This window comes from Chanodichthys erythropterus, chromosome 3 (assembly GCF_024489055.1).
Source record: "Chanodichthys erythropterus isolate Z2021 chromosome 3, ASM2448905v1, whole genome shotgun sequence".
NCBI lineage: Eukaryota > Metazoa > Chordata > Actinopteri > Cypriniformes > Xenocyprididae > Chanodichthys > Chanodichthys erythropterus.
Genome location: NC_090223.1, coordinates 64706849 through 64733639, shown reverse-complemented (window position 1 = coordinate 64733639; position 26791 = coordinate 64706849). Strand labels below are relative to the sequence as shown.

The 26791-nt window shown below is 37.4% G+C and overlaps 1 pseudogene; it reads left to right on the top strand.

Moving 5' to 3' along the window:
- Positions 1-26791, top strand: part of LOC137005239 (uncharacterized) — a 615607-nt pseudogene that overhangs the window by 286168 nt on the left and 302648 nt on the right.

Genomic DNA, 26791 nt, shown 5'->3' with positions numbered 1-26791 from the left:
GTAACCAGCCCTAAATCAAACCCTAACTCTTGCTCTACAGTAAGTCCACTTGAATGAAACGACTGAGTGAATTCAGACACTGAGTGCGCCGGAAGGAAGAGCTGCTGATTTCAGAGTTTGTGCTGCTGTTTAATAATCATTTGATTCATTCAGCATCTGCAAACCTTAATTAAACAATTTCATGATCAAGGAATTTATACCTGAATGATATTATACTGGAATGAATGGATTCAGTAAGATTATCTGTAAGATTATACTTCTGTATATTGTCTATTTCTGTAGAGCTGGACATTTTAATAATGATCAAATGACTGAGTTCAGCTGTGAGAATAAAACCAACCTGTTTGTTCCTCAGTTTCTTCATGTTTCACACTGAATGTTTCTTCAATCTTTATTTCTTCCGACTCCTCTTCATTAAACTCAATCTTCATGTCTTCAGTTTCCTCTTTATTAAACTCAATCTTCATGTCTTCAGTTTCCTCTTTAATAAACTCAATCTTCATGTCTTCAGTCTCCTCTTTAATAAACTCCATCTGTAAGTACAGAATAATTAACAGAGTTAAAAGTCTTCAATGACCTGTTGGACTAAAAAAAAAAAACACTCAAAACTAACTCTACAAATTAATAAACTTCATATTTCAGGCATTTATGATCCTCATATGGTATTTAATGAATTATAGATTATATTTAAATGATTACACTTTGATGAAACATGATTAATTAGTTTGTTAGTGTTTGTTGTTCTCGTTCATGTTCACTGTTCGAACAGCACGAGTCGTGATTCACTGAATCATTTCTCAAAGTGTTTGATTCAATTGACTCGGAGTTGAAAAGTTCAGTTTCTCCATCATTACTCGCCAGAGACTGAACTCGAGTTCATGATAAACTGATTTATGATTTATATATAGAGAGAAATGAGACGCAGGTTTACTGTTTCTCATCAGTGGATGAGCTTTACTCACACAAATATCCTTCATTACAGTTAGATAAAGAATCACAATGTTACATTAGATAGTAAATAAATTCATTTCACATCGCTTTAAAAAACGGTAACAAATATAAATCATTGAACTGTTTCTGTCGATTAAAACAGCTTAAATTCTTAAAACAAACCTTTATTCCGCAGAATCACAGCAGATGCAGGGGCGCGGCTCAGTCTTATGACGTCATGTCGTCACTCCAAAATAAAAGTCATGCATTGTCTACAATCACAGAAGTGCATAGAAATCCAACTATTTTACCAGATAATTTTTGTATATTAAAATTAAAACAGTGACAAATATGGTACAAACGATGTTTAAAAAAAAGGTTTTTTTGTTTTTGTTAAACCACAGTGGAGCTAAATACTAATTTTTGGCAACTGTTACAGAAACATTTTTACAAAAAATCTTCTGATTTAACCTTGAGATTTGAAGTATTAGATAGTTATTAATAGAATAACGAGACACAAACCTTTACATTCAATCGCGTTTGGCAACATTGATTTTTGATCACAATAGTACGTTTACCTCAGATTTCATTAGATAGAATATAAGCCGGCCGTACGCAGGGTTTCATAATTACCCTGGTCAGAAAATGTTTGTTTGGGGGGTACGGGGGCATGTTCCCCTAGAAAATTTAGATTTCCCTGGTGTACATATGTGCATTTTTAAGACGTTTTAAGGCCAACAAACAGGATATCAAATAGCTTTAAAACCATGTCAATAAATACAGTGGTGTGAAAAAGTGATTTTTTATTTTTTTGCATGTTTGTCACACTTTGTTTCAGATCATCAAACAAATTTAAATATGAATCAAAGATAACACAAGTAAACACAACATGCAGTTTTTAAATGAAGGTTTTTATTATGAAGGGAAAATAAGATCCAAACCCACATGGCCCTGTGTGAAAAAGTGCTTGCCCCCCGCTGTTAAAACATAACTTAAGTATCTAAAGATTAACGGTATTCTGCTCTGTTGCTTAAATGAACAATGAAGAATGAGATTTATTTGCTCACCCTCATGATTTTGCCCACATGACTGACTTCTGTGAAATACATTGTGAATCACTCAAGTGTCAGCAAACAGTGCGTGTAATTCACTAATTATTAATTCTGTCAGTTTAGGTGACTGAGAACTGAGTCCAGGGGTGTCCAATCCTGCTGCTGGAGGCCTGCACTGTCCTACAGAGTTGAGCTCACCTGAACCAGATAATCAGCTTCTTACGTGGCATACTAGAAACTTCCAGGCCACTGTGGAAGTCACTGTGGGGCTGAAAACTGGTTACAAACAGTCTTCAAAATATCTTCTTTTGTCTTCAGCAAAGAAATGTTTACAGGTTTAGAATCGAGGGTGAGTAAATTTCATTTTTAGTTGAATTATCCCTTTAACTTAAAATAACTTTCACAGACATCTTAATAAATAAATAAATAAATAAAAAATATCATAATAGAAGTAAGGACTAGTCCTATCTTAAGCTAAGCCCTGTCTGTGAAATCTTCCAATTAATACCAAGGTATAAAACCAGCATCTTCCTGTTGTTAGGTCTGTCAGCATCCCTCCTCCTCCTTTTTGTACAGTTTTGCCTGTTATAAGGGGGCGATCGGAGCTCGAGTAGAATATCCATTCCGAGCCCCTCTATAGAAGACAGCGAGCCAAATCTGTTTACCACTTACGCTAAGATTATATGGGCATATGAACTCATGAATTAAATATTGTAGAAATGGGTTCCAGATGTTTGTAAATATGGACATAGTTTTCTTATTGGTGTATATAATGTGATGTATTCTGTAAGAATATTAATCCAGTGTTTAATATGTATAACATTTTTGGATTTCCAGTTTAGTAGAATTATTTTCTTGGCTATAGTTAGAGAAATAAGAAGAGTATCTTTATATTTGATCGGGAGGTTATGGACTTCTCTACTGTTGCTGAGTGATTTTGAGTTAACCCATGTGACCATGATTTCTCTCTGCCTGTCACAGTTGCATTTTGTATACCATTTTTAACCTTTTAACTTTTCTTGTGTTATATATTATGAATGTTTTTCTTTTGTAATAAACTGTGTCTGCGCATAAATGATAATAAATTAATCTTAATATGTATCAAGTTTTACCTGGTAGCTCAATCCACTTGTCAATCCTCTCAGTAACTCCAAATCCTCATCCGTCACTTCAGTCAAGGCTCTGCGATATACAAAATTCTTGTCTACTTGTTTCATAAAAGGACTGGTACTCCAACGCCACAGTATGTTTCATGGTTTATCATATATAAAGTATAAAAAACAACTCACCTGTCATTGCTGTAGTGACAGAAGAAGGGTTTCCGTTTTCGGTTTGTCTTCGCCTTCACCACCACAGCAGCTGTTACTGGCAGCGGTGTTGTTTTTCTGCCTCTTGGCTTATGCCACTGTTGGGGCAGGCTTGTGGAGGACTGGACTGACACACTACTAACATGTTTGGCTTTACAGAGGTCCAGGGTATAACTCTGAAAATGGATCTTTACAAACTCTTCGTGATGCAGCACATCAGATCATGTTAGTACGGCATGTATTTTGTGGATGTTTGTTAAAATTTGATTCTGAATGAGTTTGATACCTGTTCTGTACCTGAAAATCTCCTGTTAAGCCAACATCAAAAACTTGAAAAGCACTGTTTATTTCATTTGTTTATTCTGTTGTATTTGTTTGTGCTATTATTCATAATTTGATTATTTGTTACTATTTTATTACTTACAGTACTTGTGTAACAATATTACAATTTTAAGTGAGTTAATCTAGTAGCTTTTGGTGTCATAACCTTATTCCTAACCTTATTTATATAGGTTACATGTATCAAAAACAGCGAAAACAATAACTAGGCTTATTTTATAGGCCCATTTTGTTTTCTTTTTTTATTGTGGGGCCAGTGAGAATTTTGGAAGGGCAAATAAAAATTTGAACCACTGACCTGACCGGGTAGGTAGAAAAATCTTGTGTTGAGCCCACGTAGATTAACCATGTTCTGTACACTTTTCACCATTCACCGCACGTCTGTGACCACTCATCCATTGTTGAGAGCCAGACAAGAGAACCTGCTGCATGACTGGATTTAATAGGAGAAACTGCGAAAATGCAACAGTAAAACAAACGGTTACACTAAATGTTGGACTTAAAAGTGTTCCTTACAACTTGTCAATATCCATGGATTAGGTTTATTTGACATGCAGCCAGGAGTCGTGTTTCCTGACATTTATATGCCTGATTTTGGTGCCGGGGAAATACATAAAGCAAATCTGCCTGTGAATATTTTATATAACTACAATAAAGGTAGGTTTAAATCCATGTAATCACTTATATCAATGTCAGTGTTGTTTATTTAAAAACACCCAATTATGCAGAAGATGGAAAATATTTAATTTATCAGTCAACACAATATATATAACAATACAATAAATACGGTATGATTTTACCTCAAAATCCAACAATTTGACACAAAATGATTCTGCAAAACATGTTTCTCTGCTGGAGTCGAGTTGTTTCTGTGAATTGCAGTGATCCATTTGCTTCTTAGACAATATTTTTAAAAACAAGATGTTCTTAAATGATTAAACATTGACCAAGCTATGATAAAAGTCCTAGTTCACAAGGTTAAGGTCCTAATGCTCCCAGTCTGTGATCTCTCTGAAGAAGATGAGTACTCTACAGAGATAAATGACAGAGCCATTGTAAATGGACAACTGTAAACAAAAGAGAAATATGGAAAGGAGCACAAACACAACAGTTTTACAGTTCATCTAAGAAATGGCTGCATTGGAAAGATTGAGTCAACTGTAAATATCATACATGATCACAAAAACAATCCACTGATCCAAGTTCAGCTTTTACAAACTGCAACTGCTGGTTTTGTGTCTGAGGCTCTCCATCCCACATAAAAGAAGTGGTGTCAACTGCAACAGTGATGACTGTGAAACCTCTGGAAATTGTCTGCAAGGTTGTGCACATAAGCTTCAAAAAACATGCTATGTTGCATTACAACCAAACAACATAGAGCTGGACTGATGTGCATGATGTTACTGCAACTGCAAATTCCATCTATAAAATGTATATAATTTCTAAATGTAAATGATAATAAAATGATAATACTGATAATAATGATGATACTTTACAAATTATTTTAATTACCTTAATTGTATTTATTAATAGAATTAATACAAATTGTAATTACCTTGTGCAAACATTGTCAGCACAGTATATGCCAACTTTAAATAAAAAAATGAACTGTGTTAAATTATTTTACAATACAGATTTAAATATGTACAGCATGTTTTCTCTCTCACACACACACACGCACACGCACACACATCCCACCACACGGGACCGGTTATATCAGCAAAACAAACTCAAGAGTCACTGACTGCACCTTTCACATTAGAATAAATACAAAAGTAAAGATTGGACAATTGACATCTGCCAACTGCCCTCATATAGTATTTAGAGCTGTAAGCAATAAATAAATTAATTAATTAATAGACAAAGAGAGAAAAGGCTTTTTAAATCGCAATTGAATTACTAACTGGAATAATTCTGTGACATTTTTCCCAGTACCAGCCAGGTTACATGTTAAGACTTTCTTATCTTTACACCCTTGAACATATTCCACTGTAGTTGCAGAAGGATACAAGTCTATAAGTCATATAAGTCTAATGGATTCAATTTTTGGACACCCTTGGTCAATTGCACCTTCGGGAATGCCAACATCATCTGTAAATTTAACGACAATGGTCTTGAAGGTAGGAAATGTGGATGTTTCATGGTCCGTTCAGTTTCTTCCCACACACACTCTGATGTTAAACCTGATCATGTCACTTGAAATGCCAACCCAGGAGGGAACAAGATATCCTTTAAAGTCAGTTCATCATCTCTAAAGAAAAGAAGATTGCACCATGCCAGAATATAGATTGAAAAACATTGAAAATCACATAGTAGATAACACTGTTGAACATACACAGCTGAATTTGAGATTCTATTTTTATAGCTGATTCTTTACTGCCTTAATTCACCTGTTCAGATTTAGAGTATAACTTAATTTATTTTGTCTATACAGTACCATTACATTCATTCACTCTGTGTGCTGTGACTGATTAACATCTAGGAAGGATCTTGCAATTTCCTCATTCAAATTCACATATTCAGAATCTGTATCATCAAAAAGATAAACATAACATCTATCAAAAACAGAAAACACTGTTCAGTTCAGAGAGAACCATCTGTTCCAGCAGAAACATGTTTTCATTCAGGGTAATTGTAATCTAGCAATGAGGTACTTAATAAATAATATCTTCTTGTCACACAAGGTGATGCCACTCAATCATAAACATGTGCTTCATCTACAAACCCTCTTCAAACTCTGGTGTCTTTTTGTTGTTTGAAGATAAGTATACATGTTTTCCAACAGTAAGGGCACTTATTACTCTGTAATTTGTGTTTTGCTTTTGAATTATTGGTGTCACCATCTGAATTAGACATTGAATCTGATCAGGGACCAATCTAGCAAAATTCTGGAAGCTTTGAACGTCTTCCCACTGAAGCTCTTTGCACAAACTGAAGTAAGCGCCCCGTCTTCCCCGTCTCAGCAACCACGGCTTCACCCACAGCCTCTTTCATTTTACTCGCCACTTTTTTCATGCAAAGAATGACATGTAAAGACATTAGCAAAAGTACAATTTTGATTGCCGTAAGAGGATCATCCATTATTTCCCAGTCAGACTTGACTCTATCTCTATTATCTGACTCGAAGTTTGTTGGTGTCTGTTGTGTGAACACGACAGTTATTTTTCACAACATTCTCAATCCAATGGCTAACTTGTTCATTGGCGTTTGTTGGTGTTTGTTGGCGTTTGTCGGTGCGGTGTTAATTGGCCTTAAGGGCACTTGTTTACCAAACCCTTAGTGATGAAATTTTAATCTTTGTGCCATCTCTTACAAAGGTGACCGCTTTGCATGTGGTTTTGTTGGCCACATACATGCAGTGGATTGGCAATGGGCGAGTGCACAGGCTAGTTGTTGCCATCTAGAGGGGAAGAGTACACAAAATACTTAAAATAAAGAATATTTAAAATATATATCAATGACTTTACGGGATTGTACTGTCAGAGATTGGCAATTCATAACTATATTTGTAGGTAATGTAGTAATAATTTTAGGTAATGTAGTATTGTCATTAAAAGGTTAGTTCACCCAAAAATGAATGGTAGAGAAATTAACATTTAATTCACGGGCAACAGCTCTGGTGGACATTCCTGCAGTCAGCATGCCAATTACATGCTCCCTTCAAAACTTGCGACATCTGTGGCATTGAGCTGTGTGATAAAACTGCACATTTTAGAGTGGCCTTTTATTGTGGCCAGCCTAAGGCAATGATCTGTGCAATAATAATGCTTTCTAATCAGCATCTTGATATGCCACACCTGTGAGGTGGATGGATTATCTCTGTGCTCACTAAAGGCTGGTTCACATTGTGCGATTTTGGCCACAATTTGGTCGTCTGAGACAAATTTTGCAAATCCTAAAAGATTCCTATAATCCTAGCCTAAAATCTGTAGTCTGTGATCGCTAGTTTGACATGTTCACAGACAGCGGTTAATCACCGTTGCGGTCAAATTTTACCTCTGACGAAATTCTGGCAGTGTCAGAAGATTTGGCGCACAATCCTCCAGTGTGACTTACGACAAACGTCAAATTGTCTTCGTTTTTCAAGACAAGCCGTGATCAAAATTAATGATAGAGATGTCTTTGTTAGCCACCATTTCAGTCCCGTGTGTAACGCAGCTCACTGTCATGTCAAGTTTTCATGTGCGCCCGTTTTTAACACGTCTTGAATGTCGTGCAACGTCGTGCAACGTCGTGCAGTCTGACATTAATGACAGCTGAGATCCCACAGTGTGACATGAGGATCATGTTCGTACAGTCTGACAAGCAACCATCGTAAAGGATTATAAATCGCACAGTGTGAACCCGGCTTAACACAGATTTAGACAGATTTGTGAACAATATTTGAGAGAAATAGGCCTTTTGTGTTCATAGGAAAAGTTTTAGATCTTTGAGTTCAGTTCATGAAAAATGGGGGCAAAAACACAGGTGTTGCGTTTATAATTTTGTTCAGTGTATTTTGCATGTCTAAGGCAGGTACAGCTTATTTGGCTTTGTGTAATGTTAACCTGACCTTCAGTATCAGTGAGATAACCCTCAAACCAGTTGCTGTATCCTTTTAACAACACAGCTCGTGGGATTCAACATCCATTCTTGGCCCATTTTTCCACATCTTTAGCCCTATTCGGACGGGACTAGTTTTCCAAACGACGTTTGAGTAACAATTCTTATCAACCTACGTCTGTGATTTTATGTACGGATTCGGACGGGACTAACATCTCTGTGTTTATTACCGAGGTAGGAGTGTCTGTGTTTTACATGTGGGCATTTCAGAAGATCACGTGTTCAGAGTGCGTGGATTGCGTATGGTCATATGAACTAAACATACATTTATCATCATGATTTAATAGAACTGGGTTCTTATAATAAACCCACTGGAATAAAAAGTTTTAACTTATATAATTTACACGTTATGTAATTAAGTGCAGAAATGAAAGTACTCTTACCTGAAACTGATATTACAGTAGCCAGTCTTAACAGTTTACGTGATTTGGCTCTTCTTGTTGATTTTATTTTTTTTATTTCTTCGCAGTGTACCAAACACATCTACATACAGAAATTTGTTCTGGCCCTCTTCCTGTTCGTCGGAGTGATGAGATAGTTAGCAGGTTATCATCACTCAATGGCTGGCTGTCTAAGTGGTGTGCGCAGAATAATATAGGTTTCATAGACAATTGGAAAAGCTTTTGGGGCAGACCTGATCTATTGAAAAGAGATGGTATTCATCCCTCCCGGGATGGTGCTGCTCTTCTCTCTAGAAATTTGACAAATAGTCTTAGAGCTGAAACATGACAAACCAGGGCCCAGATCAGGACGAAGACAAACTGGCTAAACCGACCGTCTGCTTTCCGCCTCACGTCACAGAACTCAGATAATTCACAGCACATAGAAACTCTTTCACCTAGATATTATCACATAGAGACTGTGTCTGTACCTCGAACTAGTAAATACAAAAAACTTCCGAAACCTTTTAAGGGTAAAAATTTAATTGATGTTCAAAAAATGAAAATCACAGATAAATCAGATAAACAAATGATAAAGCTTGGGTTACTGAATATTAGATCTATTTCTTCAAAAGCACTTATTGTAAATGAAATTATCACAGACAATAAACTAGACTTGCTGTGTTTGACAGAAACCTGGCTAAAACCAGACGATTACATTACTTTAAATGAATCTAGTCCTCAAGGTTATGATTATCGACACAATCCTCGACAGAAAGGCAAAGGGGGAGGTGTTGCTGTAATTTATAGTAATATATTCAGAATTATTCAAAAGAATTTCAAATATAATTCCTTTGAAGTGATGGTGCTTTATGTAACATTATGTAAGTTGACATTTGTGCTGGCTACTGTATACAGGCCACCAGGGCACCATACTGACTTTATCAAAGAATTTGCTGAGTTTCTATCAGAGTTAGTACTGGCTGCGGATAAAGTCCTTGTTGTTGGTGATTTTAATATCCATGTAGATAATAATAAAGACGCATTTGGATTGGCATTTGCAGATATTTTAAACTCTATTGGAGTTAGACAACACGTGTCAGGACCCACTCATTGTCGTAATCATACCCTAGATCTAATACTGTCGCATGGAATAGATATTGATGCTGTTGAAATTCTACAGCAGAGCGCTGATATATCAGATCATTATTTAGTCTCGTGTATAATACAATTAGCCAAGGCTACAAAACCACCACCCAGCCATAAATATTGTAGAACCATCACTTCTACCACTAAAGATTGCTTTATAAATAATCTCCCCGAGCAGTTTCATCGCCTTAGTATACCTGACAACTTAGAAGAACTCGATGCTGCAACAGAAACTATTGGCTCTCTCTTTTCCAGCACATTAGATGCGGTCGCTCCTTTACGTCTAAAGAAGATTAAGGAAACTAATCCAACGCCGTGGTATGATGAGCACACTCGGGCTCTAAAACGAGCTGTTAGAAAAGCTGAACGTAGTTGGAAGAAAACAAAACCAGAAGTTTTTCGCCTTTCGTGGAAAGAAAAAATGATTGAGTACAGAACAGCCATAAGAAATGCTAGATCTACTTATTTTTCAAATCTCTTAATAGAAAACAAACATAATCCTAGGTATTTATTTGACACAGTGGCTAAATTAACTAGAAACAGAGATTCAACTGCTGACGTTTCCATAGAGCACAGCAGTAATGACTTTATGAACTTCTTTACTTGCAAGATTGATAATATTAGAGAGAAAATTATAAACATGCAACCGTCTACAGTTTCTCTTCAGACAGTGCACTGTAGTGTCCCTGAGGTAAAACTAGAATCATTCGCCGCTATAGGAGAGGAAGAATTATCTAAACTTATCAAATCATCAAAATCAACAACATGTATGTTAGACCCAATGCCGACTAAACTACTGAAAGAAATGCTTCCAGAGGTCGTAGGTCCACTTCTTGATATAATTAATTCATCTTTAACACTAGGACACGTGCCAAAAACCTTTAAGCAGGCTATTATCAAACCTCTTATTAAAAAACCTCAACTAGATCCGAGAGATTTAGTAAATTACAGGCCAATCTCGAATCTACCTTTTCTGTCAAAGATACTAGAAAAGGCAGTTTCAACACAACTGTGTTCCTTTTTAGAAAGAAATGCAATCTGTGAGGATTTCCAGTCAGGATTTAGACCATACCATAGTACTGAGACTGCTCTCGTTAGAGTTACAAACGATCTACTCCTATCATCCGATCGTGGCTGTATTTCTCTATTAGTGTTATTAGATCTCAGTGCTGCTTTTGACACTATCGATCATAACATTCTTTTAAAAAGACTTGAAAACTATATTGGCATTAGTGGAATTGCTTTGGCATGGTTCAAATCATACTTATCTGACCGTTATCAGTCTGTGGTAGTTAATGAAGAGATGTCGTATCGATCACAGGTTAAATATGGGGTACCACAAGGCTCAGTATTAGGACCGTTGCTTTTCACTCTGTACATGCTGCCCTTAGGAGAGATAATTAGGAAGCATGGTGTTAGTTTTCACTGCTACGCTGACGATACTCAGCTCTATATTTCCTCGCGCCCTGACGAAACCTACAAATTCACAAAACTAACAGAATGCATAGCTGACATTAAAAACTGGATGACAAGAAATTTCTTATTATTAAATTCAGAAAAAACTGATTTCCTAATCTTTGGACGAAAAACTTCCTCACGAAAAAACCTTGAATACTCTCTAACACTTGACGGGTGCTCCATTAAACCTTCGTCCTCAGTTAGGAACCTGGGTGTGCTCTTTGATACCAATCTTTCATTTGAAAGTCATGTTTCTAGTATCTGTAAAACCGCCTTCTTCCATCTAAAAAATATATCTAAATTACGACATATGCTCTCAATGACAAATGCGGAACAGTTGGTTCATGCATTCATGACCTCAAGACTAGATTATTGTAACGCTCTACTGGGTGGTTGTTCTGCTCGGCTTTTAAACAAACTACAGTTGGTCCAAAATGCGGCAGCTAGAGTTCTTACTAGAACCAGAAAGTATGACCATATTAGCCCAGTTCTGTCAACATTACATTGGCTCCCTATTAAACATCGTATAGATTTTAAAATCTTGCTACTTACTTATAAAGCTCTAAATGGTTTAGCTCCCCAGTACCTAAGTGAGCTCTTAATGCATTATAGTCCTTCACGTTTATTGCGATCTCAGAATTTAGGCCAGTTGATAATACCCAGAATATCAAAATCAACTGAAGGCAGATCTTTTTCCTATTTAGCACCTAAACTCTGGAACAATCTTCCTAGCATTGTTCGGGAAGCAGACACACTCTGTCAGTTTAAATCTAGACTAAAAACACATCTCTTTGCTCTTGCATACACATAACACATTATCAATACATTAACATTTTTCAAATCCGTTAAAGGATTGTTACGCTGCAATAATTAGGTCGGCCGGAACCGAGAACATTTCCTATAACACTAGATATACCTGTACATCAGAATAAGAATGGCATCTACGCTAATATCTGTCTCTCTGCTTATCCTGAGGTTTGCCGGGTGCTGGATCCAGGCCGTATCCAGATCAGATGGAGAACCTGCGTCTGGACCTGACTACAACGTAGCCCAGGAGACAATGGGCCTAAAGATCCAATTCTGGCTGCATCTATAATTCAGATTTTTAATCCCCGTATCCGCTTACATATATTAATATATAATCGATTTTTAATCTATATTATAAAAATGTACAATTCAGATTTTGATCTCCATATACATTTACATATATGTATATCTTCCAAGGGGTTTTTTCCCTCCTAGGACTTTTTTCCCAGTGCTAGCACGCTGGGTTTTTCTCCTAGGGGTTTTTTTCCACCCCTGGGAGTCAGCCGACATTGGCTTAATGTAGCACCATCTTGTATATGTTACATATTACCACGCTTGTTTGTACAGTTTTAACCACTTCCCTTTTTTTTCTGTGCTTCTAATATGTAAAGCTGCTTTGAAACAATTACCAATTGTAAAAGCGCTATATAAATAAACTTGACTTGACTTGACATCCATTATCGGTGCGCAAAAAACAGAAACTTGAATACCGGCGCGATAGCGAGAGATTGTACGGTAGTTCACGTTGACCAAAACACACAAGAAAAAGCGTTTTGGAAAAAACATTTTCGGAAATCACAGACATTCGCATTCGGACGGGATTAGATTTCTCTGAGGACCGCCGAGTTTGACAGTAAATTATACAAAACAAATGTGCAACTGTAAGAAATGACAGCAATCGGCATACAAATGATGGACAATGACACTATTTTCTTTAAGAGCTGCTGTGCAGCCAAAATTTTATACCAGTTATCACTGTAAAGCTGCTTTCAGCTCCAGTCCACTACAATTTGTAGCGGTTAAGGCCCGGCTATACTTCATTTCCTGTGTTCCGATCCGTCTCGTGCACAGTTGAGCGCACAAGCCTTTCTAAGAAACTCCTTTGCCCTTGAGCAGGGAAAGAAGCATTCGGCGCATCACTTCATGCTTCTTTTATTATTACATCATATATCATAGTGAATCACCAGTGCATTGCGAGTACAATAAAATATTAGTTAGATAGCTTACTCCTCAATTAAAAACAACTTGTTTAACACAAAAAAAAAAAAAAAAAAAAAAAAACGAACTATGGGCCACAAGAGAAACATTAAGAAAATAAAATTAGATTATTCTCTCATCGTCTCCAAGAAAATATCACACACTACATTTCCCATCAGCCCCGTACCTTGGTATTAATCACCACACCCAGCTGCAGCACATTACCTGGACTATTTAAGCTGTTCACATCCTCACACTCTTTGTGAAGTCTTTTACTACTATGGTTTGCATTTCTGAGTGTTCTTTATTGTGTTTGCCTGCCAATTATTGATCCAGTCTGTTACTATTCTCTACTGTTACTATTCTCAACGATTCTCTGCTGCCTGCCCTCTGGACTCGTTGCTCTGATCTGGACTTGTGATTGATATCTGCCTGCTCTGACTTACTGCCTGTTCTACGACAACGATTCTGTCTATTCCCTGCTGCACCCGTTTCCCACTGTTTGACATTGCATGTTTGACTACGAGAACTGTTTAACAAAGCCTGCTTATGGATCCCATTTTGTGTGACGACTCGTTACAGAAGACCTCACCAGGACAAGATCCAGCAGCTTTCTCTCATCAGTGTGCAACGATGTCGACTCAGGCCAGCCAACTCACCGCCCATCAGCACCAGCTCACCCGTCTCACTTCTCTCACGGGAGAACTAGTGAAAGCACTCCAGAATCTCCATACCACCACTCCTGCGGCGCCACCACCACCTATTGCGTCCGCCATGACCCATGCGGCAGAGATGACGCCGTAGGGGAATCTCAGCCTATCGCTCCCTGAGAGATTCAACGGTGATCCCACGAAATGTAAGGGGTTTATTCTACAATGTTCACTCTTTGTTAATCAACAACCAGGGCAGCGTTTCCCAAAAGCATCGTAAGCCTAAGTTGATTGTAGCTCCATTAGTTTCAATGGAGCTACGATCAACTTAAGCTTACGATTCAGTGGAGTACGAAGCTGTACTCCACTGAGGCTGGGAAGATTGCTTTTGTCTGCTCATTGTTTACTGGTAAAGTACTGGAGTGGATTACTGTTGTATGGAGAGAAGATGGTTCTGCCTTCCCCTCATTCGACTCCTTCTTCCGGAGATCCCAGCGAGGGTAAAGGGGCAGGCGATCGTTTGCACTCACCTTTCACACACTCTCTGCACAAACGACTTGGGTGATTGACACATTGAAAGTACTATTTCGGAGGGGTTTGTCTCATGAATTACAGGCGGAATTACAGAAGATCTTTTTGAGAATTAACCAGTTTAGATGTTTAGATCTGGTCTTTTAATTTCACCACTGTTATGATACAGAGGGGTCGGACACAGATGTACAAATGGTAAGTCGTCTTTATTGATAACCAGTGAGCAGATATGGAAAGCAGAGTGAAGCAGGTGAGCAATGGTAAAGTCTGGTGATAGTTACTGTCCTTTTGTGATTGCAGATGATGGAGACTTGGAACTGGATGGAGCAGGAGAACGCAGGAGACGGAGGAGCACTCACACACAGACAATGAACACACTGGGAGATCAGGTAGCACAGGAGACAGGTAAGTAGCAATCGAGGGAGTCCTTGTGGTAAGCATACATAACTCAACGAGACCGGACAGTGAGTGCAGGGTGTGAGTACTCTTTATACTGGTGGTGATGAAGGGGATAATGATGTGCAGGTGACTGTGATTAGTATTCTGGTGATTGGGAGCGTTGTGGTTGGTGCATGGTGGAGCCTGACGTGTCTGTGACAACCACACTGTCTTACTATATTAATACTCCGTAAAAACCTGGTAAAAATGACTGGCGTGTAAGGGAGGAAAATGTTTTGCCCTCCAGGTTGGTGTTCCTGTACAGGTTTGATGTCATGTGAAAACTCTCATTTGGTATTTTGGTTACATAATGTACTTTATAATCTCATTAACAGGGCAACAAGTTCAACCCATGCTTGTTTTACCATTGGTCATGTTATATTCTTTTATAATTACCATTCTAGCACTAACCCGTGAGATGCTGACAAAGCAAGAAATAATTCTTGACCAGCACCAGTCCATTCTATGCATCCTGAATTCAAAGGAACTCCAGGACACCAATTATAAAACTGAAGATGGTCTTTTGCCAGTGAAAGACCGAAAGGGCCTCAAGACACTAGAGCAGAAATTGCAAACCAGTGATTTCAAAGAAAAACTGAAGTTTTTAGGAAGTTTTCACTGGGGTTATAACTAAATATTTGAATGAATAAAAATATTTGTTGTAAAAAATTGCAAAAATACTGTAGCTGTGTGTACATTTTCTAATGTAAATATCACTTCAAGTTTGTCCACAAGAATTCAAAATCTTTGTTACATATATTCAGATACAGTTCTAATAAAATTACTCTGTCCCATCCTGATCTGTTGCATTTTTTTTATACTAAATTGTTTGGCCCTTTAGCGGTTAATAAACAGAACTGCACGCGTCTTGCGGGGGAACATTCTAGCCAGAGCTACTTTTCTCCGTGTATGTCTATGGCAAGTCAGACACAGTTACCGTGATACTCTGTGGTGAGTCCTACCAGTCCGGTCTGAAATAGTCCAAATATAAACACCTATTATAAGTGTATCATAATGATTCAGGGTAAGACAAAAACATGGTTTTGGAAAATGGATTCATGTTGTATATTCTTATTATATAATTTTTGTAAACTTTTAACACAAAAAAAGTTGCGGACTGCAGCTTTAAAATCAGCATAACATTAAACATGGGTAGTCTAAGTAAGAATTATTTAAAGAAAAAAAAAAATTGACCTTTTTAAGGAATGAAAGTTTGCTGATAATTTAGTCACCCACATCATGCCATCCAAGATGTACAGCAGAGGAGTTTCTTTCTTCATCAAAACACAAACTAAGATATTTAAAAGGACCTCTGAACTTGTAAAGAGTGCAGGTGCACAACTACTTTGAGTGTCTAAATTATTTTTGATGTGGCCTTTATCTGCTCTTTTGATGCTCAAAGCCATCAGCAAATTTTCATTTTTGGCTGAACTATTTATTTAACCCTTTGACGTGTATGATCACACCGGTGTGATTATAACGTTCAGCACATCACATGACTAACTGCTAAATTCAAAGCACCACATAATGGTCTGGCATGTATACTAAATCGTTTTGAGTCATTTCAGTGGTTTCGTGTGGATGCAGATATTTTTTGAGACAAGGTGTGGACGTAGCTTAGTGTCAGTTCTCCCAATGGGGGTGATCAAAAAACCATCACTTCGTGATTATTGGAGCACAGACCCCATGCTCTTGACACCATTTTTCAGGTCTTTGTTTTCACAGGACCACTTCCTTCTGATCCTCCGCTGTCTTCACTTCACAAACAATGCGACAGCTGTTTTCAACGACCCTCTGAAAAAAATCAGAAATGTATTTACTGCCCTCACCTCCTCCTTTCATCACATTTTTGTGCCATACAGGGATCTGTGTGTGGATGAGTCTCTGATGAAGTGGAAAGGCAGGCTGGCATTTCGTCAGTTCATTCCATCTGAACGGCAAAGATTTGGGGTCAACTTTTTTGTTTTGTGTGATGTGCTTACTGGTTATGTGCAGGATATGATCATTTACTCCGGATCTACCAGTGACATCCAACATTACCCAGGACTTGAAATTTCTGGGTCTGTCGTAATGACACCACTGGCACCTTACTTAAGGAAGGGTCATGTCCTTTATGTGGACAATTGGTACAGTAGTCCCACACTTTTCCAGCACCTCTTGTCTCTTGGCACTGGAGCTTGTGGGACTGTGCGTGCAAACCAGAAAGGAATGCCAACATTTACCTGTAGGATGGCAAAGGGTGAGGTGGAATTCAAGGAGAATGGATCGCAGTTGGCAGTCAAATGGCATGACATGAGGGATGTTCGTGTCCTCACCACAGTCCACCCAACTGGTATGGCAGCCACAGGGAAGCTTGATCACATCACTGGTCAAGCAAAGATGAAGCCAGTCTGTGTGCGGGAGTACAACAAAAAGATGGGGGCAGTTGACAAAGCTGACATGATGACTGGCTTTCTTGAATGTACCAGAAAGTCTACAAAGTGGTATAAGAAGATCTTCTTTCACCTACTTGACACGGTTTTGCTCAACAGCCACATTGTCTACCGGCAAATTACTGGTGAGACATTTATACAAATCATCTAAGAATAACTGTAATCAAGATAAAAAGTAATTACATGTTCAATGAATGTAAACTAAAGTGTTATTAAAAAATGTACAATAATAAACAGACTGTCACATACAATTCTATCATCCTCCTCACTCCCTGTTGATGTGCTCTACTATGAGTAGGAAAGAAAATCACCTCCCTGCAATTCAGGACAAACCTGATAGGAGGGCTGCTGGAGGAGTACAGCACATTACGGTCTCCATCCAAAGGAGGGCGTCCTGCCTTAGACACTCCTCTGCACCTTACAGCCAGGCATTTCCCATCTGAAGTCAGTTTGACGCCAAGTCCCGGTCGCTGTAATGACATTAGAAAGTATTACTAGTGGAATATTTCACCACCAAATTAAATATCTGGTATGCTGTGTCTTGACTTATGTGTTTTGTTTAGCCATTAGTGTTACTCTTTAATTGTACATTGAGTTTCACTGTCATGAATTATCCTCATTTGTAAATTTTGCTTGCCTTTTATACGGTATGCATTGTTTGATTCTTTGCTATTTAGTAAGGTGTCATTTTGATTAGGATTTTACAGTGTATTAAAAGGGAAACCATTGTGTGAATGATTGTTATTTGTCTAACATAGTGACAATGTCAACAGCAAAAAGATCAAATATTGAGGTTGAAAGATTTATCCACCAGGTGTCCCTGGTCCTACAATCATCGGAGACAAGTTACTTTACTGCATTACTGCAGGAGGCTGGCCGAAACACCAGAGATGTTGTGTTTGATTCACAATAACACAACATTTTTTAAATGTGTAGAGAAAAACCGGTAAGTGACAGAACTATGTTCTTAGATTTGTCAACTTAAACATGCTTTGTAAAGCAATGATCCTCTTATGATTTTAAAGCAACATTTTGACATTGTCATCTATTAACATGCCAAATTTCAAGAAACATGTTTTAAAGTGTAATAGTATTTTCTAATGTGTAATAGCAGGTATTCTACTTTAAACTGCTCGGGTCGAGTGGAATTACAGTAACTGTGTCTTGCAGGAGTTCAGTGAAACTCAGTGGAGTTACTTTAACACCCTCTATCCAAAATTCAGGCAAAGATGATGTAATTGTAAATCACTTTAGCAAGCTCTCCATTATTCGTAATGTAACGTTTACATTTGATGATGGCCTCAAGGTCAACACAAAAAACACAAAATCTAATTGACATAACCACAGAGATCCAGGAATATCAAAGGGGGAGTTTTTCTTTTCATTCTAAGTGTTGAGGTTTTTTAGATGTTACAGCAATATATTAGGGATATGAGGTTTAATTTCTTTAATTTAGTGAGGTCTGTGTTGATCAAGCATTTATCTTGTTTTTTTCTGTTTTTGTCACAGGTGATTGTGCAGGTGAAAGTAGTCAAACTCTTTTTTGAGAAGGAGTTGCATTAGAAGCCACCAGAAAATAAAACGCAAAAGTTATTCTATTGCTGACGTAACCTCTAGTGTACATTTAACAATATGGGGTGAAAATAAAGTTAAAATTGGAAAATAGTACAAGCTGCAGAATGTGTCTGTGAGGCAATTTGATCAGAAAGTGTGTCTGGCATCAACTTTGCTTCCACAATCCTCCTACACTTTAAACTCAATTTGCATTTTTGATATCGTTCAGTCTGATAGTTTGAGCGTTCAGTTGTGGTTGTAATTATTGACACTGAAAGTCAAACGTATGTGTCCCAAGAACCATGTGATGGAGAGACCTTAATGAATCATTGTATGCAATGTGACCGTATCTGTAAAACTGCCAAAATTAAAGGGTTAGTTCACCCAAAAATGAAAATTCTGTCATTAATTACTCACCCTCATGTCGTTCGACACCCGTAAGACCTTCGTTCATCTTCAGAACACAAATTAAGATATTTCTGTTGAAATCCGATGGCTCAGAAAGGCCTCCATAGCCAGCAATGTCATTTCCTCTCTCAAGACCCATAAAAGGTACTAAAGACGTCGTTACAAAGTCCATCTCACTACATTGGTTCTACAATCATTTTATGAAGCGACGAGAATAGTTTTTGTGTGCAAAAAAAACCCTAAATAATGACTTATATAGTGATGGGCCGATTTCAAAACACTGCTTCCTGAAGCTTAGAAGCGTAATGAATCAGTGTATCGATTCATGAGACGGATCGCGTGTCAAACCGCCAAACTACTGAAATCACGTGACTTTGGCGATCTGATCTGATCCAACAGCAGAACGGTTTCAAACAACAAAGAAATGTACAACACTCGCGTTACAGTGTGTAGATTCACACACACACTTGATGCTATCTATCTTTACATTAGCGACAGTAACTGGGCTGTATTGGCCCATGTTGAGGAAACAGTCGTCGGTGAAATGTGTGGCGCAGACATACAAAACTATGGGAAGTTGTATCGGCGTATTACCAGAGAAAATAAAATTAACCAACCGTTTCTTCATAGGCTCGGATGAAGGAACTAAAAAAAATACTTTGGTGTTCATTTGTACATCCAAACACTGAGCAACTGCCATGATTCGCTCGTTTACAAGGCATGATGTCTCTTGAGGAAAAAAATAAAATATTGTGCTGGAATCTCACTGTAGTAGCTCATTTTCTCATGGGCGGGCAAAGCAGAGAAAGGGGAGGTAACCTTTCCTCATATGACGAGACGACATATGGGGAAGATTCCAGGGGCCGGTTGCACCAGCTGTGCGCAAGTTACAGCGTAGACTAGTATTGACGAAAACGGGCATTAAGTTGCAACTTACGCATCTACTAAATATTTTTGTGTTGCACCATTAAACTTATTTGAAGTGTAACTCCACGTATACACTAAATATTTACAGAAGCCTCCTATCAGGAGTAACGGTTGGAATAAAATAGCAGACTGACTGAACTGCATCAATAAGCTCTTGTTTTACCTGACAGACTTCATTCTTTACACATATATGATGCTGCTGACATTTACACTCTCTTACATTTTAAGAGAGAGAACATCATGTGAAAAGATTACTTTGTTAGCCACTCTTCAACACAAACCCGTTAAACAGCGCGCCGCTGTGTGCATCGGTCCTGTCACTCCGTGTTGTGCATGTCAAATAAAATCAGCCATAATCAATAAATGTCATTTCTTATGTTGTTTTTGTTGTTGTTGTTTCAGTATTTATTTATTTATTGATCCTTATTAATTTAGTTTCTGAATGTTATTTACATATAAAAACATTTATGATTAAGTAGTAGGCTGTTATATTTAATGGGAACTTATTTTTACTGTTAGCTACGTGAGGCAAAATAAGTCAGAATGAAGGATTTTCTCACCCTCAATTTGTTCCTAATCTGTATAAATTTCTTTGTTCTTTTGAACACAAAGGGAGATATTTTGAAGAAAGTTTGTATCCAGGCCGCTTTGGGACACCATTGACTTCCATAGTAGGAAAAAAACTACTATGTAAGTCAATGGTGCCCCAGAACTGTTCAGTTTCTCACATTCTTCAAAATGTCTTACTTTGTGTTCAACAGAACAAAGAAATTTATACAGGTTTGGAACAACATGAGGTTTAGTAAATGACAGAATTTTCATTTTTGGGTGAACTATCCCTTTAAGCACCCGGGATGCGCATAAGCGGTGTGTGCTGCTGTATTGAAGCGTTTCATATTATCATGGTTTTGCACACTGAAAGATTATTAATAGCCTGTTTTGTTCTGTAGTATCTATCATATCTTGTTGCCCCATTAAAAAGCTGCACAATACATTTAAAATAAACGTCTTTTAATCTTCCATTATTATAAATTCATATAATTCTTTAGATTCATAATATAAATCTAATATAAATAGTTTTTTCCATTTCATGAGAAGAATACAAATAGTAATTTTAATCTTTTTATTAACATGTTTAGATTTTATAAAATTACTGTGCAAAGTTTTTTTTTCAAGAATTAGGTTAGCAGACTTTTATGCTGCTGAATTATATATTCACCTAGTTTTTATTTATTTATTTATTGGTCATCTTAAGATTATATATTTCTATTCATTTGTTGTTTTTCTCTATAATGAAGTAGTGTGTTTAGTGCATTTTGGATTGTGTTTAACAAATCAAAGAGTGACCATTAGTTCCACAAATACAGATGTGTAGATACAGGTCCCCACTAATTATTGGTTGGTTGTGGGTCTCTGTCGGTAGAAATCACGTTCCGGGGGAGGAGAAATGGGAACGCAGGGTCACCGCGATGCGACCGCAAAGGGCACTTTAACTTTTGTGATCAAAGGGGCAGGGGCATGTAATATATAGTAATATTAATCATATTGAATTCTAATGAAATTCAATAGTATTGTAATTGAAAGGGAAGTAGTCACTATTGTATTACCTACTAGTATTAAAAAAGCACTAGTCACTCTGGCTGCACGTTATATCGAAATTATCAAAATATTGCAAATGTGCATACCACAGTGGCTTATGATAACGGAATAATTTTAATACTTCAAAAGATTGCGCCACGTGTAAGTTTCAGGTTGCCGCAGAGTAGACTGGACACATGACTGTTATTTACTAGCGATATTTACTACTAGTTCGTATAAAGGAATATTTGTTAAATTGGCTTGCCATACAGTCATTGTTCGCTTGACATATTTGTTCTTTTAACTGTAGGATTCCATTGTCAGACACTTTATCCTGGCTGATAGCGAGGAGAGAGAACACTTTCATTTCTTGGAGAGAGGAGAGGTAAGAGTTCCCATTTCAGCCCTGTACGGGGCGCCCTGTTCCAGTGAAGAGATCAGCGATGAGGTGCAAAAGAGCAGCACATGGATCAGGGGTCTGGGGCCCGGGACCCCACTCCAGATTTGGTCTCCGATGAGGAGGAGAAGCCCCCCTACCCGATGCTTGCGCCTGTGGTGTTCTTCTGCATCAAACAGACCACTCGTCCACATAGCTGGTGTCTCAGGATGGTTTTCAACCCATATCCTTTAACATTTTCATCTGAAACTACTATTTACCAGTTACCAGTGGTTTGAAGATTACGCAGAGGACTGTGGCATTAATACACAATAATTTTGTAATACATAATCCGATTTTGTTTTTTCTTGGACCTGACAGGACTTCGGTATCAATTAAGATCTGTAGGTGAATGCTGAATGGCTGGCTGGTTGCTGCGGCAGCTTGCAGCTTCCTGCGTGTATTTTGACAGGAAACGTCAACAAATAAGAGCTGATCTCGTTCTCCCACTGGTGTAGGCTTCCCAAAGATATGTCCTTTTGGCAGTGTTGCAATCAAGAGCACTATTTTATAAATAGCTTCATTAGCTGTAGGGGCGGCTCAAGCTCTCTGCTGAGTCTCTTCAGAAGTGATGCACAAAATGCAGCCTGGCACTTTGTAGATATTATTTTATGATACAGATAGAGATAAGATTAAATACAATGCTTACGATTTCTAGTTTTTAATGATTAATTGGACTTGCTGGCCTCATTTATGCACTGGAGTTTCCTCCATTTTGTGGTTTGCTTTTTGTTGCTTAGCCATAAAGCAAATTACTCTTAGGCTGTAATCGTTTTCATATTCCATTTGGAATATTTGGATGGCCACATTGTGGTCTGAAGTGCATTATGTATTTCATCACTTTTTGACTGACAGCTGTAAAGAGCAATTAGACCTGTGATTAGTGTATAAAAACTTAATGGATTTGTTGTCATGCAGATCTGCTTGGATATAGAAAGCACTTTGTGGGATATTTGGAGGATGTGGAAAACATTACTGCATATTGTATTATTTCCAATTGTGTTTTCATGTTACAGGTAAGTCTTGCTCCATTATGCTATGAGAGATGGACTCTGATAGCTTATAATAGGATAATGTTCCTTCAGACATCATTCCGTAAAATATTTAGGATGCTTTAAACTGTTGATATTAAATTGCATAAAACAGCATCAAAACAAATGGCCTCTGCTATCAAATGTCGCTAGAGCTTTTCTCAGAACTAGCTTCACATGGCATTTGTGTGTGTGTGTGTGTGTGTGTGTGTGTGTGTGTGTGTGTGCATCAGGGTATAATTAATAAACTAATACTAAAGCAATAAAAAATACATTTTTGTCTTTTATTAAAATATAAAATATATAACTTATTTTATTTGAGGTAGCTGGCAAGGCAACATTAACATAAACATCTAGTTTAACGATATGTACTAAAATAACTAAAACAAATAAAATGATCAAAAACTATATAGACATTTAAAAAACATTAAAATTTTAAACAAAATTTTAACAATAATATAAAGAAAAATAATTTATTATATTATAATATATTAATAAAAATTACAATACTTTAGTATGATACTAAAATAACACTGGTGTGGATTATATGTCCAAAATAATTTGGGGGGCCACTATACATCAAAATTAATTTTTTTGTTTTTGTTTCCATTAGTCTTAAAATGATTCGTTACCCTTTATTTTATTTGTTTGTTTTATTCTTTTTGTGTCCAATGTCTGTTTTTAGGACTGTCCCACTATGGAGTTGGCGTTTAGCCCATGTTTTGTGGCACGCGCAGGTTTAGGGGTCACTGAATATCAGAGACTGAAGCATTTTGCTCCTTTAGTTTTGTAATTCTCTGAAATCCTGGGTTGTGTACGTATATGGTACTGTGGGAAATGTTTATGTCCAGAAGAGCCTGACATCAGCATCAGCAGGGTTTAGGAGATCGGGTCGGCCAAAGCTGAAAATACTACACAACATGAATCGTAGCTGATCTTCTCACTCTCTGCTTGTAAAACGCTCAAATGGTGCCCAAATTTATATAGGCACTTTTGTAGTTCTTTGCCTGTACAGAGCCTCTAAAGGGACATGGTCATGGGTAAAAAAAATAGATGGGAGAAAAATTTATATTGAAATATAATTGTTTTCCCCATCTCATGTTCTGCCTCCCACAGTATGTAAAATGCATCTTCGCCTTCTTTACTGTGGAGATGGTCATTAAAATGATAGCCCTGGGGATATTTGGACCAAAGGGTTACCTTTTTGACACAAGATGGTTTCAAGATGGTTAAGGTGGTATTTAAGATGGTATTGATCAACTGGGTTAAGTTGATTAGGTCACCTTGGCTGAGCTGCTGGGGATCCATGGTGATTAGATGACTTAAAAAACATGCCATATTTCAATTCATATTTTTCCTTGGCAGCAACAAACCAGCTAATATATCCAAAAAAAAAAAAAAAAAAAAACCAGCTCAAACCACCTGAGGCTGCTATGACCTGTTTTTTCCAGCAGGGTGATCTTTGGCTGCTGATGCTACCCACCACTCAAAGACATTGTTATGTGTCATTTCATCTGTGATGAGAGGCAAAAATTGCTGTCTGATCTATGACATGTGAAGCAGAGATCATCTCATCCAATCATGTGATGAGCCTGTGTGCAGGAAAAACAACTTACAGAACACACAACTCTATAAATTACCCAGCAGAAAATGTCCCACAAACTGAGGAAGGTGTATTTCTTTTAGTAATGAGCCTCTGTGTGGCGGACTGACAGTCATATTTGATCTAGATCCTTGTCTCCAAGAAAAACAATGAGACCCATAATGTGTCCCATACGTCAAAGGGCCAATAAAATTACAGTGGTGCCCTTTTTGCCTCTGGTTACTGTTAACAGACTTCTACAAAGGCAAGCGTACTATAAACAGTGCCATTCAAAACTTTGGGCTTGGTAAGAAGTTTCTGAAAGAAGATTTATGTTCACCAAAGCTGCATTTATTTGATCAGAAATACAATAATAATAATAAATAAAATTTGAGTTGTTTCTGAAGTAATTCAACTCACAGCTTCATTGCTCGTAGAGAGACTCTTATCTAATGAGTTGTAGCTGATGTTAGTGCTGCAGTCATCAATGACAGCTTTAACTTGTCAAAGCTGGCAAATAACCATGGTGTAAGCAGAATAATCCAGCTGTGCATTAAATGATATGAACGTGGGCTGGACTTCTTAGGAATCGGTGTTTCATGCCAGATGACGTGAAAGCGTAAGTACTGTCCTGCTCTTATCTAACCGGCAGCCATCTTCCCCTCTTCTCTTTTACCCTCTCTCCACTGGGAGCATGTCAGCAGTGTTTTGACCCGGTTCAGCCTTTAATTGATTTAATTTTTTGTATCGCTTTACAATACCATTTGTGACGTGATATTCCCAGACTTGTCAGTGTATATCTTGTTTTAATAACAATGTCTGAATCAGGTTCTGTTTTAAATGTAATTTGTTTTATGTTTGGGGGCTCCAGGGTCCCCAATGATGTATATAAAATGTAAAACATTTCTTTTAAACTAAGTTTTTCTAAAAAAAAAAAAAGAAAAAAAGAAAAAAGGTTCTCTTGATGCCCTGTTGGTTTCAGATGGTTTTGAACAATGTTTCTACCATTTTCTATTTTAAATTTAATGATGATATAATGATAAATGGGGCAACTTTTTGAGCAATGTTGCTGTCAACGGGCAACCTGGTGAGACACAGGGCAACTAATTAGGGCAATGGACAGTTGGCATGAAATATTTCAGAGGCAGAGAGAGCTGTCTGGAGGAAATCTGCAGTATTAAAGATGGTATTTGATTTAGTGTTGATGGTAAACCTTGTTCACTCAAACATTTCTTCAACCACTGTGCTAAACTGGCAGAAAGAGAATCCTCTAGAATCCTTTTTCACAAGATGTAATATAAGTCTGTGTCACCAGAATGTGTCTGTGAAAATTCAGCTCAAAATACCCCATAGATTTTTTAATATACATTTTAACTGCCTATTTTGGGGTGTAATTAAAAATGCGTGTCCCCTTTAAATGCTTGATCTCCCCGCCCCTGAGCTTTCAACTTTATAATACATTGCATAAACAAAGTTCACACAGCTAACATAACCCTCAAAATTGATTTTTAGATGATGTTTGTGATGCAGCCTATCAGATCATGTGAGTACAGTATTTATTTGAATGTTTACATTTGATTCTAAATGAGTTTGATAGTGCTCTGTGGCTAAAGCTAACATTATTTATAAAGAATGAAGTTGTATTTATGAATTATACAGTCTCCAAGTGTTTAATAATGAAAATAACGACATGGATCTGATCTCTGTGAATACAGTAAGAAACAATGGTAACTTTAACCACATTTAACAGTATATTAGCAACATGCTAACGAAACATTTAGAAAGACAATTTACAAATATCACTAAAAATATCATGTTATCATGAATCATGTCAGTTATTATTGCTCCATCTGCCATTTTTCACTATTGTTCTTGCTTGCTTACTTAGTCTGATGATTCAGCTGTGCAGCTCCAGATGTTAAAGGGTTAGTTCACCCAAAAATGAAAATTCTGTCATTTATTACTTACCCTCATGTTGTTTCACACCCGTAAGACCTTCTTTA